Here is a 17516-nt window from a genome sequence, read left to right on the forward strand (position 1 = left end):
GAGCAAAGACCCCAACACGAGGGCTGCGCAAGCGCCTGTCCCCAGGCCCTGCCACGGCCTGAGGGCATCCAGGGATGGCTCTTACCAACCCCACGAGGGGTCGCATGTTTTAGGGGATCCCAGGGGCCAGTGGGGGTGCCCCAGCCTAGGAGGGCGAGCCTCCAGACCCACGTCCTCTCTCCCACACCTGCGGGGGCCTCAGGAAACAGACATCGGGGACACGGAATGGCCCTGCCTGCAGCCTATGGCCCACCCTGGCACGGGGGCACCCCCTCCTCAGCCACTGACCACTCCTGGAGTTCGGGGGGCGGGAGAGCTCCCTTCCAGGGCGGAGGGTTCACCAGATCTGCAGTGTGGGCCAGAGTCGTGGGCACTGTGGGCAGTGGGGGCACGGCTCATGCTGACAGTCATTTTGGGACAGATGACAGATGGAGCAGCCAGGAGGCAGGTCCGCGGGGACAGCACGCGGGCTGAGCCATGATGCCCGGGACCTCAAGCAGGGAGGTGGGCAGTGTGGGCACCTGAGGGAGCCCGCGTGGGAGGAGCCCCAGCAGCGCTGGCAGTGGCCGTGGTGGGATGGGGACCGGCCGCCCCGCTTCCCTTGCCGAGGGCCAGGGCCGAGGGGGCCGAGCAGGGCTGGAGGGCGGCACACAGGAAGGAAGTCTGCAGCAGCTCCTCGGCCCGCTCAGCCCGTCCGGATTCCCACCCGCGGCGCCTTGAGCTCCCGGGACCCCTGGACGGCGAGCCGGAGGCAGTAGGGGGGCCGCCAGCCGGCCGCGGGCCTCCCGCCCGGGCAGGAAAAGCTGGCCGGAGCCGGGACAAAGGGCGGACGTGCGGCCGGCCATGTGCGCCCTTATCGGGGCCTGCACTCCGGGGCCTGGGGCCGCGGCGGAAACGCTCCCTCCGCCCGCCTTCCTGCCGGGCCCGCAGGGCACTGCGGGGGAGGGGCCGCGCCCGGGGACGGGGGCGCAGCGCCGGTTCTGCACCGTAATCTGAGCAAAGTGGCCACCTGGGTCCCTCTGCCGGCCTTCTTCCCATCTGTCAGATGAGGAAACTGAGGCCTGGAGCAGGCCCGACGGGGTAGTGGCCCAGAGCTCTCCAGTCCACAGAAGGGTCAGCGACCCGGGACCGTGCCTCACTAGGCCCCCACCGGGAATGCGCAGCGGGGAGTGGGAACTGACACGAGCATGGACCGGAGGCCCTGTCACGACCCACCACACTGTGCACTTAGCAGCTGCACACTCTGTTTTATTTATAGAAAGTGTGCCTCCATGAACAAACCCGAGGAGGTGGCCGCAGGCAGCGGGCCTCCTACGAGGACCCACCACTGGTCAGCTGTAGTGGGGATGGGGAGTTGGGGCCTCATCCCGTGGACCCTTCCCCACCTCTGGGACACAGGTGCTGTGGGCTCCATTCACAGGAGAGGAAACCACGAGGTCCCACAGCCAGAGTGGCCCTGCCATCCCTGCATCCCACCCTCTGTCATCCTGCCTCAACCCAGGCTCCAGCTGCCCCCTGGTGGACACGGAGCCTCGCTGGGTCAGGAGGAGGCTACGGCAGGAGCATGGGGCTGGGCCTCCAGGAGTCCTAGGCTCCCTCCCCCGTACAGGCTTGCAGGACCCTGGGCAGGTGGGAGTAGGGGACCCAGACCAGCCAGGTCAGCGGCCCTTCATGCTTGCCTTCTGGGACCTTCCGCCCATCAGGGGTGGTGTGAAATCCGCCTGAGGACTGCCCGGCTATGAGGAGGGTGCCAGGGCGGGTCTTCAGCCCCAGGCCACAAGGGTGGATCAGCCTCAGGTGGGCCCTGTGCTGGCCACCTGCCTGGAGCAGGTCTCCCAGCTGGGCCCGCATTCGTTCCACTTCAGACAAAAATTACGAGATCCCCCCCTCCCCACCAACGCCTGGAGGACACAAGAGCAGGTAGGGACACTGGGGGACACAGCCAGTCCTCTAGGGCTTGTCAGGGCTCAGGAGACAGCTGTCCCCCCAGCATATTAAACCCAAAGTTGGGGGTGACCATCCCCCAGAGCCAAGCCTGGGGTTCGAGGTGACGTTTGGTGCTGCTCCACTCCCCTCCACACACCAGCCTGGCCGGAGTGGCCCCAGGTCTGAGACTCTGCCCTGTCAGTTGCAGACTTTGGACAAGTCTCTCTGGACCGCAGGCTTCCCCTCTGTAAAAGGGGCTGGGACCTCTCCTGGGTCCCCCACTGCCTGGCTGAGACCTGGGCCGAAAGGGCTCCTGAGCACTTACGGGTGCTAACTGTCAATGGCCGTTTGCTGATAGTCCCATTCCCCGGATGAAGAGACCGAGGTACGGAGAAGGGAGGGGTTCTCAGTCCTGGTCCCTGGAGAGCACTTACTAGTCCCCCACGTGGGCACCTCCCGACCCCAGGGTCAGGGCTGGGCAGTGGGGACTTTGAAAGCTCCCGGGGTGCCAGTGTGAGGCCAGGGCAGAGAGCTCCTGTCTCGGGGGTGCCAGGCAACGGGACCCCGACAAAGTGTAGGGCAGAGACATCAGCTGCAGGGGGACACCCAGAGTCCTCTGCAGGGCCCCCATTTCTGCACAGGGCAGGAGGGGCCAGGGAGGAGGCGCGGACCTGAACCCCTATACCCACAGCTTCTCCTTCTGGTGGTTGGCTAGGTGGGTGAGGGGGGACTAGTCAGACATTCCTGATCATGTCATGGGGAAACATGGGAGCCTAGTCATCGTGGGCCCAGCTGTGCCTCAGTTTCCCCCATCAATTGGGGCCAGGCTTGTAGCTTGAGCAGTGCTGGCCCCAGCCCCGTGGGCAGCCCTGCTGAGCTAAAGGATAGGGCATGTGCGGGGGCCGGCACTCAGGTCAGAGCACGCCTGGACCCAGTCTGGCCTGGCCTGGCAGGAAGCCCTGCCGCCTCTGACCGGGGAGGACCGAGAAGTCCCTGGGGGCCTCTCGCCTTTCCCTCTGACCCCACCCATCTGTGCTGCTCAGGGAGTGCTGGGGTGACCTGGGGGGCCCCCTGCCGTCTGTGACCGCTCTGGCCTGGCCCCAGTGCCTCACCCTCCTAAACGTGCCCAGGCCCAGGGGGAGGGTTAGCGGCTTCTATGACACAGGGCTCCCGCCTCCACGAGGGGGGCTCCCTGGGAGCAGGGATCTCAGTACACGGTCACTCTGTGCCCCACAGCCCAGGCACGGAGGCACCAAAGTCCACCTGCCGAGAGGTCAGCACATCGGCCACCCACGCCTGTCCCCTCCAGCCCGGAGGAAGGGCATGGGGCAGGAAAGGCCCTGGGTGCAGCCTCTGAGGACTGCTGATCTGGGGACACGAGGACCTCCTTCCTGGGCACCCAGGCCGGTGAGCCTCAGCCTGTAGCTACCCCCAGCCCCGATGCCCCTCCGCACAGCAGCCCAGCTGGAGATGAGCCAGTGCGGCCGTACCCCTGCAGTTTACCCACTGCTCACCGGGCGGCAGTGTTTCATACCAGTCCTCTGAAATGGCCAAGGGCTGGTGGGGGCAGCTAGCCTGACCCCAACCATGAATGGGGCTTTGGGCGGGCCTGGGGCCCGTGAGTGTGGGACACATGTGACCTAGTGCACTCCTCTGACAACCTGTGCAACTGTACTGGGCGGCCCTGCACGTTGTTTCTTCCCAGAAGTGCTGAAAACACGTGGCGGTCAAGACCAGGCTCAGTTATGACGCGGCTCCTTCCATCCGTGAGAACCTGCACTTCCCACACGGACGCCCTCCCAGGGAGCTCGCCTGAGAGGCTTCACTCCAAACTTGTGCCGGACGCCTGCCCGTGCTGGGGGTCTCTGCCCGAGGTGGCACCGCCTGCAAGTGGCCAGCTGGGCTAGCTGCCCCTTGCTCTGTGACAGCACTCGGCGTCTGCTGCATGTTACATGTGACTCTCGCTGTGGCCTGGCCTGGCCCTAGGGGACACAGTGGGAACAGGAGGGGCAGGAAGCTGGACCGGGCACCTGGGTGATGTGTTTCCTCAGGCCCCCCGAGCTGACCAGGTGATGACGGGGGGAGCGGGTGTGCGCTGGACGCTTCAGGGCGTGGTGTGCTTCCCGCCTTCCTGGCGTTGCCACTGGAGAGGAGGTCCCAGGGGCACTGGCTCCCGAACCTTGGGGACTCATAGGTGGAAAACCCACAGGGGCATTCCCATGATGATGGCAAAAGAAGGATCAGTGTCATGGCTGAGCTAAAGAATGACCAGTGCAGAGGGGACAGGGACAAAGGGCGCCGGGAGGCAGGCGTTGGAGAAAAAAGTGGAATCCACAGTGACCGGATGTTTGTGAGCGTCTTGCGAGAGGTCTTGCAGCTCTGTCGTCTGCGGGTCAGCAAATCTTGCTCGAGATTCAGGAGGCGGGGCCATCTGGAGGCTGTCGCTGCTGGTGGCAAGGTCACAGAGGCCCTTGCTGTCTCTGCGGCCAGGCTGACATGTCAGCGGGCAGTGTGGCCGTTGTGGCAGTGACTTCTGGATCCCTGGACCGTGGCTGTGATGTGGTGTGATCTCTCTCTGTCCCCACAGAGCCGAGGGTTCAGTTCAGTGTCTGCCGTAAAATATGCACAACATAAAATTCACTATCTTAACCATTTTCAAGTGCACAGTTCAGCGGATTTAAGCGCATTCTCATTGTTGTGCAGCCGTCCCCACCATCATCTCCTGGACTTTCTCATCTTCCCAAACTGAAGCTCTGTCCCCACTGAACACTCACCCCCTCCCCTCCGCCAGCCCCCGGCACCTCCTGTCTCTGTGGGTCTGACTCCTCTGGGGCCCTCTCTGTGTTAGGGTTCTCAGAGAACCAATAGGATGTATATATATATATATATATATATATATATATATATATATATATAACATACATATTTTTATATTAAATATATTATAAATGTATTACATATATTACTACATACATATTTTAAGAGATTTATTATAAGGACTTGACTCATCCAATTATGGAGGCTGACCAGGGCCGAGATCCGCAGGGTGAGCTGGGAGGCATGAGACGCAGGAAGAGTCAAGATTTTATTTCGAGTCCGCAGGCAGGAAGAAGTCAATGCCCTCGTCTGAAGGCAGCCAGGCAGGGGGAATTCCTCTTCACTTTGGGAGGAGGGTCAGCCTTTCTGTTCTTTTCAGGTCGTCAACTGATGCGATGAGGCCCACCCACATTAGGGAGGCAAAGCGGTGTTACTCAGTCTAGTGGCTTAAATGTTAATCTCAGCCAAAAAAAAAAAAAAAAACCCTTCACAGAAACACCCAGAATAACATTTGACTGAGTATTGGGCACCAGTCAATTAAAACGTAAAATTAACCGTCACACTCACGTAAATGGAATCCTACAGGATTTGTCCTTTGTCCTCCAGGTTCATCCACGTGCTGGCGTGTGTCATAATTTCCTTCCTTTTTAGGGCTGAGTAATATTCTGTTGATGGATGGAGCACCTCTTGTTTACCCGTTCACCCGTCGACGGACACGGGGTGACTTCCACCGCTCAGCTACTGTGAATGATGCCGAGAGAACACGGGCGTGCACGCATGTCTCTCTGTGTTCCTACTTTTGGCTCCTTTGGGTGTGTACTCAGAGGTGGAATTGCTGGATCATGAGTTCAGTGAGCTTTGTCCACGGGATACACCTGTGTGGCCACTGTCCAGAACCAGATTTAGGACATTCCCATCGCTCTAGGAAAAACCTCCCCTCCCAATCGAGATGGAGAATTTACCCTCCCTTTTGAAACACCCAAAAAACAAACCAAAATGAGACAAAATGGGCGAAATGGCTTCGAAGGCACCAGACACCAGGCAATGTGGGACCGTGATCCCTGAGAAATGGGGACGAATGCGGGAAGTCCTCCACCTGCCCCCGCCCACTGCCTTGAGGGAGTTTCCAGGCTGTGGCATGTGGGGGGGGGACTGAGGCCATCCCCGCAGACCCCCTGAGCGAGAGTCCAGGGGGCCAGGCAGCTAGAGCTCACGAGACAGAGTGTCAGAGGCCCACAGAGAGAGCCCTAGTGATCTGAGGAGGGTCCCCTGGAGAACTCAGTGGAGGACTGGCCAGCACCTGCCCAGGAGTGTACCCCAGGGACAGGTGAAGAACCATCTGGAAGGATTAGAGGGAACGGTGCCCCACCTCGCTGCTGCTGCCATCAGCCAGACGGGGACTCTTAACTCACAGGACATTCGTAAGTCCTCAGGAAAGCCTTGCCCCGTGGTGCCCTGCTCTGGATGCTGCCCCCAGACCATGCAAACCAGGTTCAAAAGGCTCGCGCGGTCCCCGAGGGATGTAACTGCATCCCCTGAACAGGGCTCAGGCAGGCCACAGGAAGGCATGGTCTCCAGCCCCCAGCAGGGTAAACGCACCACGTCTGGCATCCAAGCAAAAATTATCAGGCGTGCCAGGAAGCAGAGGAACGTGCCCCGTGATGAGGGCAACAGGCACCCAAACCACCCCTGGCTGACACAGATGGTACAGCGAGTCGGCAAACAAGGACGTGGCTACGGTTCTTGTGAGCTGTGTTCCACGTGTTCAAAGGATAAGTAGAAGCACAGTGAGGGACCACCTCACGTCCGTTAGGATGGCTACTACCGAAAAAATACCGAGAATAAGTGTTGGCAAGGATGTGGAGAAATTGGGACCCTTGTGCATTGCTGGCACGAATGTGAAATGGAGCAGCCGCTATGGAAAATAGTACAGAGTTTCCCCCAAAAATTAAAAATAGAATTAATTAAGATACGATCTAGCAATTCCCCTGCTGGGTATGCACCCAGAAGAACTGAAAGCAGAGTCCTGAAGGGACGTATTTGCACAGTGCGTTATTCACGATAGGCAAGAGGTGGAAACAGCTCAGATGGCCGTGGACGAATGAATGGATAAAGAAGGTGGGGGGTCTGCCCATACCATGGGATATTACTCAGCCTTAAAAAGGAAGGAAATCCTGACACCTGCTACAATGGACGACCCATGGGGACATTATGCTCAGTGAAATAAGCCGGTCGCAAAAGGACAAATCCTGTGTGATCCCATTTATATGAGGGCCCTAGAGGCATCCGATCCATAGAGACAGGAGCGGGGGTTGATGTTTCGTGGGGACAGAGTTTCAGTCTGGGAAGATGAGAAAGTCCTGGAGATGATGGTGGGGACGGCTGCATGACAATGAGAACGTGCTTAATGCCACTGAAGTGTGCACTTAAAAGTGGTTAAGATGTAAATTTTATGTTATGTGTATTTTACCGCAATTAAAAGTAATCATTTTTTAAAAGTCAAGTACAGACAGGGAAGGCATTAGCCTAGAAAGTTCCCCAGGCCCCCTTCCACATCTGTGTCCCCTCACTCCACACCCTCCCACCCCACAACAACTGTCTGATCTCTGTCACCCTAGATGAGCTTGGCTGCATTTGGACTGGGTGCAAATGGAGTCAGGCAGCATGTTCTCATCTCTGTCTGGCTGCTGCTGCTGCTTCTGCTTCTTCTTCTTCTTCTTCTTCTTTTGGTGAGGAAGATTGGCCCTGAGCTAACATCTGTGCCAGTCTTCCTCTATTTTGTATGTGGGTTGCCATCACAGCATGGCTGATGAGTGCTGTAGGTCTGCACCTGGGATCCAAACTCGCTAACCAGGGCTGCCAAAGCAGAACGTGCAGAAATGTAACCGCTGGGCCACGGGACTGGCCCCTCTGTCCGACTTCTGTTACTACCCCACCTTGTTGAAAGCACATGGAAGCCTTGCATATTCCGACGTGTTCAACTTCAAACTTCGGAAAAAACTTTACCCAGTGAGGAGGTAGTCATACTTGATATAGGATGAGCTGATAAACTCCAATAAATTAATGGAGGGAAAGAAACAATCGCGATGGAGAGCTGACGACAGGTCAGGTCAGTGGGAGGAGGCGGGCTGCGAGTGAGAGGATGACCATGGGGACCCACGCAGCTGCTCCTCCGTGCTCTAGCCAAGACCGAATGGACGAGGACACTTCTACTGTGACCTATGAGGACAGGTTTACGAACAGACCCAAATCCTGCCCTGAGCGTTTTTCAAAAGCAAGATGAGGCCGCAGCATCCACACTGTGTTTCCATCTTGATGCTTTCCGTCCATAAGCATGCACTGTGAGTTACCAGCATGGAGTTTGGTTTTACTAGTCTGCTCCCTTCTCTGTCTGCCCCCGCCCCGCCCCGCTACGTGACTGCAGCCACATTTTAAGGGTTTTTCAGTAAACTCTTCTTTTAGAATAGATTTAGACTCCCACAAAGGTGCAAAGAGAGTACAGAGACTTCGCATCACCGCGCACCCATTTTCCCCTGCGAGTAACGTCTTACATTCGTATCTATGTTAGTCACAATTAGTGACCCAAGATTGATAGATTATCATGAATGAAACTCCAAGCGTCGTTCAGATTTCCTTAATTTTCCCCCAAGTCTTGATCCTGTCTGAGGATCCCATCCAGGACAGCACACGATAGCGATCGTCCCGTCTCCTTGGGCTCCTCTGGGCTGTGGCGGTTTCTCCGACTTTCCTTGCTTGGATGCCCTGGACGGCTCTGAGCGCTGGGCAGGAGCCTTGTGATGCCCCTCCATTGGGATCTGTCTGATGCGGTTCTCGTGACCCCGGTGCTGGGTTTTGGCGGAAGACCAGGGAGGTGAGCACCCTCTCGTCACATCGTATCAGGGAGATTTGCTGTGAACATGACATCGCTGATGATGTTGACCTTGATCACCTGGCTCAGGTGGGCTTCCAGGTTGCACCACCGTAAAGCTGCTCCCCCACCTTCCGTGCTGTCCTCCGTGGAAGGACGCCACCATGCACAGCCACACCTAAGGGGGCCTTAGCTTCACCCCCGGGGCATCTGCATGAGTTATTTGGAGTTCATCGGTGTGAGAGGCTTGTCTGTCATCTCCATTACCGAACCATGCGATCATCTGTTTGCATGAGGTCGGACTCACGGATACCTACTTTACACTCGGGGTGAGAATCCAATACATTATTTTGTTGCTCCATCTGTTCCAGCTTTGGCCCCTCGGGGGCTCTCTCGGGTGGGCCTCTGTGTTCCTTTGACACACATCCCCTCATTGTGGGATTGTTTCCGGGGGAGTGAAGGACAGCACTTCCTTACTTTCCAGCACCATAGATGCTCCAGGCTCCTTGTGTGCGTTTCCTGCCCCCGTCCTAGAATCAGCCGTTTCTCCGAGGAGCCCTGGTTCCGTCACTGGGAGACGGTGTTACAAACCAAGGTCTGGGTGCCGGAGTGCTCACTGCTGCTGAGGTGTCGTAGCTTCTGGGTGCTCTCAGCTGACAGAGCCAAGAAACACAGGTGCATATAGGAACCTGTGTGTGTGCGCGTGTCTATAGACATTTCTGCATAGAACCATCTGTGTTTACATGAAGCTACACAGGAGTTCATACTGATGTCCCCAACGCTAACCCATCACCACATACATCATTCCAGCACCTCCCTCCGCTACCTGTCACTCCCACTCCGGCAGTGACAAGTCTGGCTCCCACCACCCGCCGTGCGCTCACTGAATCGCTGCATTCCAGCATGCACACTGGGCTAACAGTTGCTGCCCTGTGCTCCTGTGGGGACAGTCCCTTCACTGTCACGTTTCTGACACGCATCCTCGTCGTGTGCACCTGCAGATCCTTCCAGTGCTGAGTGGCCGCAGCACAAGAGGCTGATCTATTCTCCTGCTGGTGGACACTGGACCGGCTTCCGTGTTTTGGCTCTTATAAATGAGGCTTCCTGGAACATTCTCATACAAGTCTTATGGTGACTGCGGTGGCGGATGCTAGGACTGGCCCCTCGTGACGTCGCCGACCCCTGTAGACCCTCCATCTTGAGCGTGAGTGGGACCTGTGAGTACAGCCAGACAGAACTCCTGTGATCAAGTTACATCAGATGGCAAAAGGAAATCACCCTGGTGACAATGATCTAACCACAGGATCCCTTTAAAAGCAGAGGGTGCTCTCCAGTGACGGGACAGGGGAAGTCAGAGAAGAGCTCTGTGCTGTTGCTGGCTTTGAAGATGGAGCGGCCACGTGCCAAGGAAGGAGGGTGGCCTTTAGGAGGGAGAGACAATGAGCCAGGAAGTGAGCACCTGGGTCCTGCAACACGAAGAACTGGGTCTGGCCGAGAACCTGAGCGAGCGTGGCAGCCGACTCCTCTCTGACCCTCTAGATAAGCCCGGGCCAACCGACCTTTGACTTCAGATTCCAGAACTCATGCCACGGGGACTTCTGACCTCTGGACCCGGGAGCTAATCAGTGGGCGTTGTTTTAAGCCACCGAGCTTACGGCAATTTGTTACACAGCACACATACTGAGACAGCGATGTTTTCATTTCTCTTGAAAAAATACCTGAGAGTCAAATTGCTGGGGTTTAGAGCAGATGCATATTTAACTCACTAAGAAACTCCTACAGAGTTCTCTAAATGGCTATAGCACTGTACACTCCCACACAAAATATCAGAGTTTGAGTTGCTAAGTATCCTGACCAATAGTTAATGCCGTCAGTCTTTGGATTTTAGCTGCTCTAATGGGTGTGTCCTGGTATCTCACTGAGATTTTAATTTGCATTTCCTTGCTGTCTACAGATGTTAGGCACCTTTCTATGGTTATCAGTCGACTGTTTGGACATCTTTTGTGAAATGTCTATTAAAATATTTTGTTTTTAAAAATTAGGTTGTCTGTATTTTTATTGTTTGTTTGTTGGTGCTCTTTACATATTCAGAACAAAAATCTTTTGTCAGAGATTGTGAATTGTTTTCCCCCAGTTTCTGGATTGCCTATTCATTTTCTTAATGGTGTCTTTTGATGAGTGGAAAATTTTGATTTTGATATAAATCAAACTATCAATTTCTTTTCTTGTACGGCTGGTGCTTCTGCGACCTGAAAGAAATCTTTGCCTACCCAGGGTCGTGAAGATTTTCTCTTGTGTTTTCTTCCAGAAGGCTCCAGGTTTTAGGTTTAGGCCTATGATCCATCCTGATTTCATTTTTTTTTTTTTTTTTAAAGATTTTATTTTTTCCTTTTTTCTCCCCAAAGCCCCCCCGGTACATAGTTGTATATTCTTCGTTGTGGGTCTTTCTAGTTGTGGCATGTGGGACGCCGCCTCAGCGTGGCTTGATGAGCAGTGTCATGTCCGCGCCCAGGATTCGAACCAACGAAACACTGGGCCGCCTGCAGCGGAGCGCACAAACTTAACCACTCGGCCACGGGGCCAGCCCCATCCTGATTTCATTTTTGTGCAAAGAGTGAAATAAAAGTTGAAGTTCAGTTTTTTCTATGTGGAAATTCGGTTGTTCCAGCACCATTTGTTAAGAAGATTTTCTTTGCCTGTTGAATTGACTTAGCACCTTAGCTGAAAACCAGAAGGCCATAAGTTTGGGGTCTGTTCCCAGACTCCCTGTTCTGTCTTCCCTGCACGGGCTCGTCGGTCCTTCTGTCAGCACCACACTGTCCCAATTCCTCCGGCTCCACGGTCAGTCTTTATTGTGCGGGTCCTTCAACTTTTTTTACTTTGTCAAACTTCCCTTGGCTGTTCCAGACCCTCTGCGATTCCATTTCAAATTAGAATCAGCTTGTCAACAACTTTTTAAATCCTGATGGAATTTTGATAGCATTTGCAATGAATCTGTACATTATTGTGGGGAGAATGGATATCTTAGAAACCCCGAGTTTTCCGGGCTACAGACACTGCCTGACTCTCTCTCCAATGACTTAGACCTCCCCTAGTTTCTCTTGGCAAAGTTTTCTTATTAGATTTGAAAGTCTTCTATATTCTATCATTATTTGATTCCCACGTATTTGATGTTTTCGAAGCTATTGTAAATTTTAAAACATTTTTAAATCTCATTTTCCAACACTTCGGCAATAGCGTATAGAAATGTAACCGATTTTCCTACAATGACCCTTGACCCCTCAGCCTGGCTAAATTTACTCATTAGCTCTAATAGCTGGTAGTGGTTCTGCTTCATCTATGTCATTTCTTCTACTTCTTTTGGGTTTAATTTCCTCTTCTGAAGTCCTGGGCCGGGCCTGGCCGCAGTGCCCTCCTGCCCAGGTGGCCTGGGTCCCCAGGAGGGACAGGTCTGTGCTCGGCCACACGTCCTGACCCTGGACCAGACTCTCTCCAGACGGGGGGTCTTGGGTCCCCTTCTTCCTGCTCTGGTCGGGGGCAGGGGGGTTGGCACTGCCCGGTCTGGAACCCAGGGCTCCCAGGCCCAGCCCCAGACTGTCCTTGGGGCCTCGGGGTACAAAAGAAGTGGTCCATGGCTGGCCCTCACCCACGCCTTGAAGTCCCTGCACCCCACGGCCCCGGCATCCCTCCTGGGTCCTGCAGGACCTGGTGGCCAAACGGGCCCCACGCAGAGCGGCCTGAGGCCACAGGGGGCAGTGCGGCCCCAGGAACGGTGCCTGCGACTGTGCACGCCTTTGAGCCAGCCCTCCTCAAACCACGCAGGGTCTCCCAGGACATCTCCGACCCTCCCCATCTGAGCCCCTCCCCTCCTGAGCCCCCTCCCCATCTGAGCCCCCACCCCTCTTGAGCCACCTCTCCATCTGAACACCCTCCCCTCCTGAACTCTTCCCCTCCTGAGCCCCTCTCCTCCTGAGCCCCTTCCCTCCTGAGCTTCTCCCCTCCTGAGCCCCTGGGATCCAGGCCTCCGCCTGGGTGTCAGTGGTTAAGCAGGTGGAGGCCCAGCAGGTGGCGCCAGGAGCTTGGGGGACAGACCCAGGCAGGCGGGTGTGTGGGTGGGAGGAGGTGGACTCTTCTGGAAGAGGCTGGAGACTGGTTCTTCGGGCTGGCGCTGAGACGCAGGAGCTGGTCTGGAGTGTGGGAGCACCTCCAGGCCTCTCTGAGCTCTGTTTTCAAGTCCCAGGATCATTTATTAATCACTCCTGGTGGGAGGCTGGGGGAGGTTGGGAGGGGCAGGGCCTTGGGACAGGCATTTGGGGGGGATGGCAAGTGAGAGGCAGATACCAACCAGTGGTCCCAAAGAAGCGACAGAGCACTGCTGATCCAGGCAGGTGGGCATAGGGGAGAGGTGGGACCCCACCCAGCCAGGGAGGAGCTAGGGAGGGGAACCAGGAGGAGTCTGGGGGCTTAGGGCTCAGGAGGGGCAGGGTAGAGCAGGTGGGGTCCCCACTCTGCCGGCCCCTATGGGGGACAGGATGGGCCTGGAACTTCAGCAGTGGGGATGGAGATGGGGCGGGGGCTATGCCTGAGGGAGCTGACCCTTCCCCCCCTCCTTCTGGGGCAGGTATCTGCTCTCCCTTCAAGCTACTGGTCTGCTGTCCAGCAGCCCCGCCCCCCGCCCCGAGTCCTCTCTCTACTCCCCAGGGACTGAACTGTGACCCACACACACACAGTGTGGACCCCACACATGGGCAGCCTGCCTAGGGGCCCAAGGCTGTGCGGAGAGAGCTCGGTTCTGGGGGGGGGTATTTGGGGGTTTGGGGAGCCCTGAGCAGGGAGGGGCCACGAAGGCTAAGGGACATTTCTGTTGTGCCAAGGTGGGTGGGGCAGGGTGTGCCAGCCCCAGTGTCCTCCCACCAGCCCAAACAAATCAGAGCCGCAGCATATGGTCAGTAGGGCCTGCCTTTGCCAAGAAAGAGAGAGCTGGGAATCTGCGGAAGTTCCCTCCCAGGGTCCGTCTCATTCCAGGGCCAGTCCCATCCCAGGGCCTATCCCGTCCTCGGGCCTGTCCCATCCCAGGGTCCATCCCATCCCAGAGCCTGTCCCATCCCGGGGGCCGTCCTGTCCCCAAGGCCTGAGCCATCCCAGGGCAAGTCCCATCCCCAGGGCCCATCCAATCCCAGGGTCTGTCCCATCCCAGAGCCTGTCCCATCCTTGGGGGCCTGTCCTATCTCAGGGTCCATCCCATCCTGGGGCCTGTCCCATCCCAGGGCCTGTCCTGGCCCAGCCTTGGCACTTACTGGCCCAGAGCCATGGGTCCTGTGCCGCCGGGGAAACTGAGGTATTGAGCAGGAAGCTGGTCAAGGCAGTGCCCGGGCAAGGACCCCAGTCTCCAGGGTCCCCCCCACAGGACACAGGCAACCCCAGGACAGACAGCCTTGAATGAGGCACAGCTCCCTCCATGCCTGCCCAGCTCTCGTAAGCGCATCTCAGTGACCACACAGCTGCCCCCCTGCATTCTCTGGTGGCCACTCTCCAGCCCTGACACAGACGGCAGAGAGGGTCCTAAACACCCACATCCCGAGTGATGGGGGAGGCAGCCGAGGGGCTCCGTCTCGGTTCTCACTCCCTCTCCCCACCTGTGCCCCTCTCCCCCGCAGGCACAAAGCCAAGGGGAGGAGGGGAGCCTGGGGTTTTGGTCAGGGAGCCTAGGGGGGCCCCAGTTTCCTCTTCTGTGAAACAGGATGGTAATTCCTGTGTGAGGCTGTACAGGCCCTGCCTCTCCTGGCAAGTACTCTGGTTGGGGGGCTCTCTCGGGGTTCACAGGACAAGGGCTGCAGCCTCCAGGCCCAGGCAGTCCTGCCTCAGGGTCCTCAAGGGGCCGCTGGGTGCCTGGGCTCCCCTGAGTCCAGTGGCAGGCACTGTCCGGGCCAGCGGAGGGCCCAGCCGAGGCAGAGGAAGGTGGGAACCCAGCGAGCAGCAGGTGGTGCCTGATGGATGGCGGTTTGGCCAAGGGAGCAGGAGAGGGAGGGGGAGATGCTTGCATGCAGGTGGGGGGACCACGAGGGCTGCCAGTCCCTGGGCAGGGGCCCCAGGAAGGGGGAGGGCAGCGAGGGGGCAGAGCTCTGTGGCTGGGACGCCACATTGCAGGGGGGCAGGGTAGCTGCCCCACCCGCATCCCCACCCCATGCCCTTCCTGGAATGCTGGGTGAAGACCCCTCAACCTGGATGACACACCCCTTCCCCCCAGGCCCAGTTCCTTCCGTTGGCCTTCAGGAGCCTCCCTGGAGACCACCTAGCCTGACACTTCATTGTACAGGTGGGGAAACCGAGGCCCAGGGCCAAGCCAACCTCCCCACCTCGCCCTCACGAGCAGGCAGCCCTTTTCCTGCTGAGACTCCTGCTTCACCCCCAACACCAGCAGCAACATCTTCCCCGGATTCCAGGCCGCAGCTTCAGAGCCCCCACCACCATACACGCACCCCCCACACCCTCCAGCCTCCCCACCCCACCCCTGCTAGTCCAGGAGCCTCTGAATTGCAGATTGGATCTTGTCCACCTCGGCTTAAACCTCTTGTGGCTCCCCATGCCCCCCCACCTCCCGGACAAACCCCAGCCCCCCAGAGGTGGGCGGCCCCCCCCCCCCCAGGCCCCCCCCCCCCCCCCCCCCGCCCCCCCCCCCCCCCACCCCGCCTCGCCCCGGAGGCTCCTGGAACCCCAGGTCCATCGTCTCCAGCAGCTGCGTGCCCTTCCGGCTTGTCACTCCCCCCACACTCTCTGCGCTGGCTCCTCATGTGTCTCTGCTCGGCTTTGGGGTCACATCTTTTGAGCCGCTTCCCTGACCCTGCAGCCCAGGTCAGGCCCCTCCTCTGGGTCCCTGAGTTCCCGAGGCTGACCCTCCATCAGTCCAGGGAGGAGGGCCGAGGGACTCTCAGAGGCCCTGGGGACATATTTTAATGTCTTTTGAAATCAGGAGAAAACACTAAGTTTTTAAAAAGAACAAGAAAATGCTTTCATAGAAAGTATTAATATATTTGTCTTTAGACCCATGCAGCCATAAAATCTAATCTTCACTATTTTTGTTTTCTCTGGAGGAAGGGGCTCAGGAAGGCAGAGTGCCCGGGCTCCCCAGATCACTCTAGAGCTGGGTGCCCGAGCTGCCCAGCCCCACAGTGGCCATGCTGGCGCCCTTGCCCGGGACCGACCAGCCTGCCTGCCTAGACCTCCGTGCCTGGGCCCAGGCTCCATGCGGCGTCAGCTGGACACAGCGATGGCTCCGTGCAGGTCCGGCTGCCCCTCTGGGGCCCTCGAGGACGCCAAGGCTACCAGGCACCTCCCTGCCTCCCTCTCCAGCTCCGTCGGCCCTAAAGGCCGTGAGGTGAACCCAGGATTCCATTGCCTTGGCCTTGGGGAGCAGCCCAGCTCCATGGGGGCAGGAGGTCTCTTCAAGCTTCTGTTCCCAGGAGGGCTGTGAAGCAACCCAGAGGCCCATAAACTGGGTGATGAGGATGATTAAACCCCAATAAACCCAGAAAGGAAAAGGGCCCTCAGTGGACGCAGCCGAGGAGTGGCTGGTGCCGGCCTGCAGAAATGCCAGGGGAGGGTTCTGCTGGCCCAGTGGCCTCCATCGGCCCGGCCTAGTGCCTGGGTGAGAGGGTGTGCCCACCCCTGCCTCACCCTGGGGCACTGGGTCAGCCCGTGGGGATGCGTCAGGGCCATGGCCCTGCCAGGCCCAGTGCAGGGGCTGGAGGGTGTGGTGCATCGCATCAGTCTCCCCACATCCCTCTGACATGGGACCCATGAGCACCCCATTGAATAGCTGGGGAGACAGACTCCACCAGTTACACACTGCCCAATCTTATGGAATCTTCCAGACACCTTAACTACTAGGCTGCACTGCCTCTTTCAGGCAGAGCACGGGTGCCCTGGATGGACTCTGGGGCTGGGCCCTGCCTCCTCCAGGGCATCACTGCCCCCAGCCCAGCTGGTGCTGGTGGCAGCAGGGGAGACGGGGCTGGGACCCAAGGCCCATCCCAGCCCCCCGACCTCCCAGTGGACTTTCCTTCCATCCAGGTGTGGGCCGAGACAGCGCAGGAGGCGGCCGAGCCCTGCAGGGCTCGGGGCGCGGCCGTTTCACAGGGCTTTCCTATGAGAAAGCGACCCTCGGCCGCACCCTTGTGGGTCACTATCGGACGCCAACTAGGAGCTGGGGAATGTCAACAGTGCAGGCACACCACCTGGCATCTGGTGCTGCCGGACCCCTCCAAGCTGAGAAGCTCCGTGCTATTTATAACACGGCGGGAGAAACTGCGCAAATATTGTCAGCCCCCCGGGCCCCCGCCCCATGACCTCCAGCCGTGTTTGAACTCCCCATGCACAAACAGGCGGCGATAAGGTGCAGAGATTAGAGATCCCCATAAACACAGCTTCTTTTCCCCTAAGCTCGAGATTCCCAGCCTCGGGCCCTGGGAGGCTCAGGGAGCCCTGGTCGGTGGCTGCAGGGGCACAAGATCCCAAGCTGACTGCTGCTGGGGGCCCGGGGCCAGCTCTGTCTTCCCAGCCTGGTGGTCTCCCGCGTCTCCTTGCACACCCCAGCGAAGGCGCCCCACCCACTCCAGGTGCTCCCAGCACCGCAGGCAGGCATCTGTGCGATGAGGCTGGGGTCTGAGGGGCTTCGGGTCAGACTAACTGGGATCACGTGCTGTGCACACCGACCCTGCCAGCCCGGTTCCTCTACCTCAAAGCGGGGCCGGCGCCCTCCACCATTTGGGGATACCTGGGAAGTCTCAAAGTGGTGGAGGTGAAGTTCTGGCACCCAGCAGGTACTCAGAAATGGTGGGTCCCACCAGGGTGACCAGGCCTCGTGCCTCTACACCAGGCAGCCCCAGCTCCCGCCGCCCCTCCGCCT

Source organism: Equus quagga, chromosome 1 (assembly GCF_021613505.1).
Source record: "Equus quagga isolate Etosha38 chromosome 1, UCLA_HA_Equagga_1.0, whole genome shotgun sequence".
Lineage (NCBI taxonomy): Eukaryota > Metazoa > Chordata > Mammalia > Perissodactyla > Equidae > Equus > Equus quagga.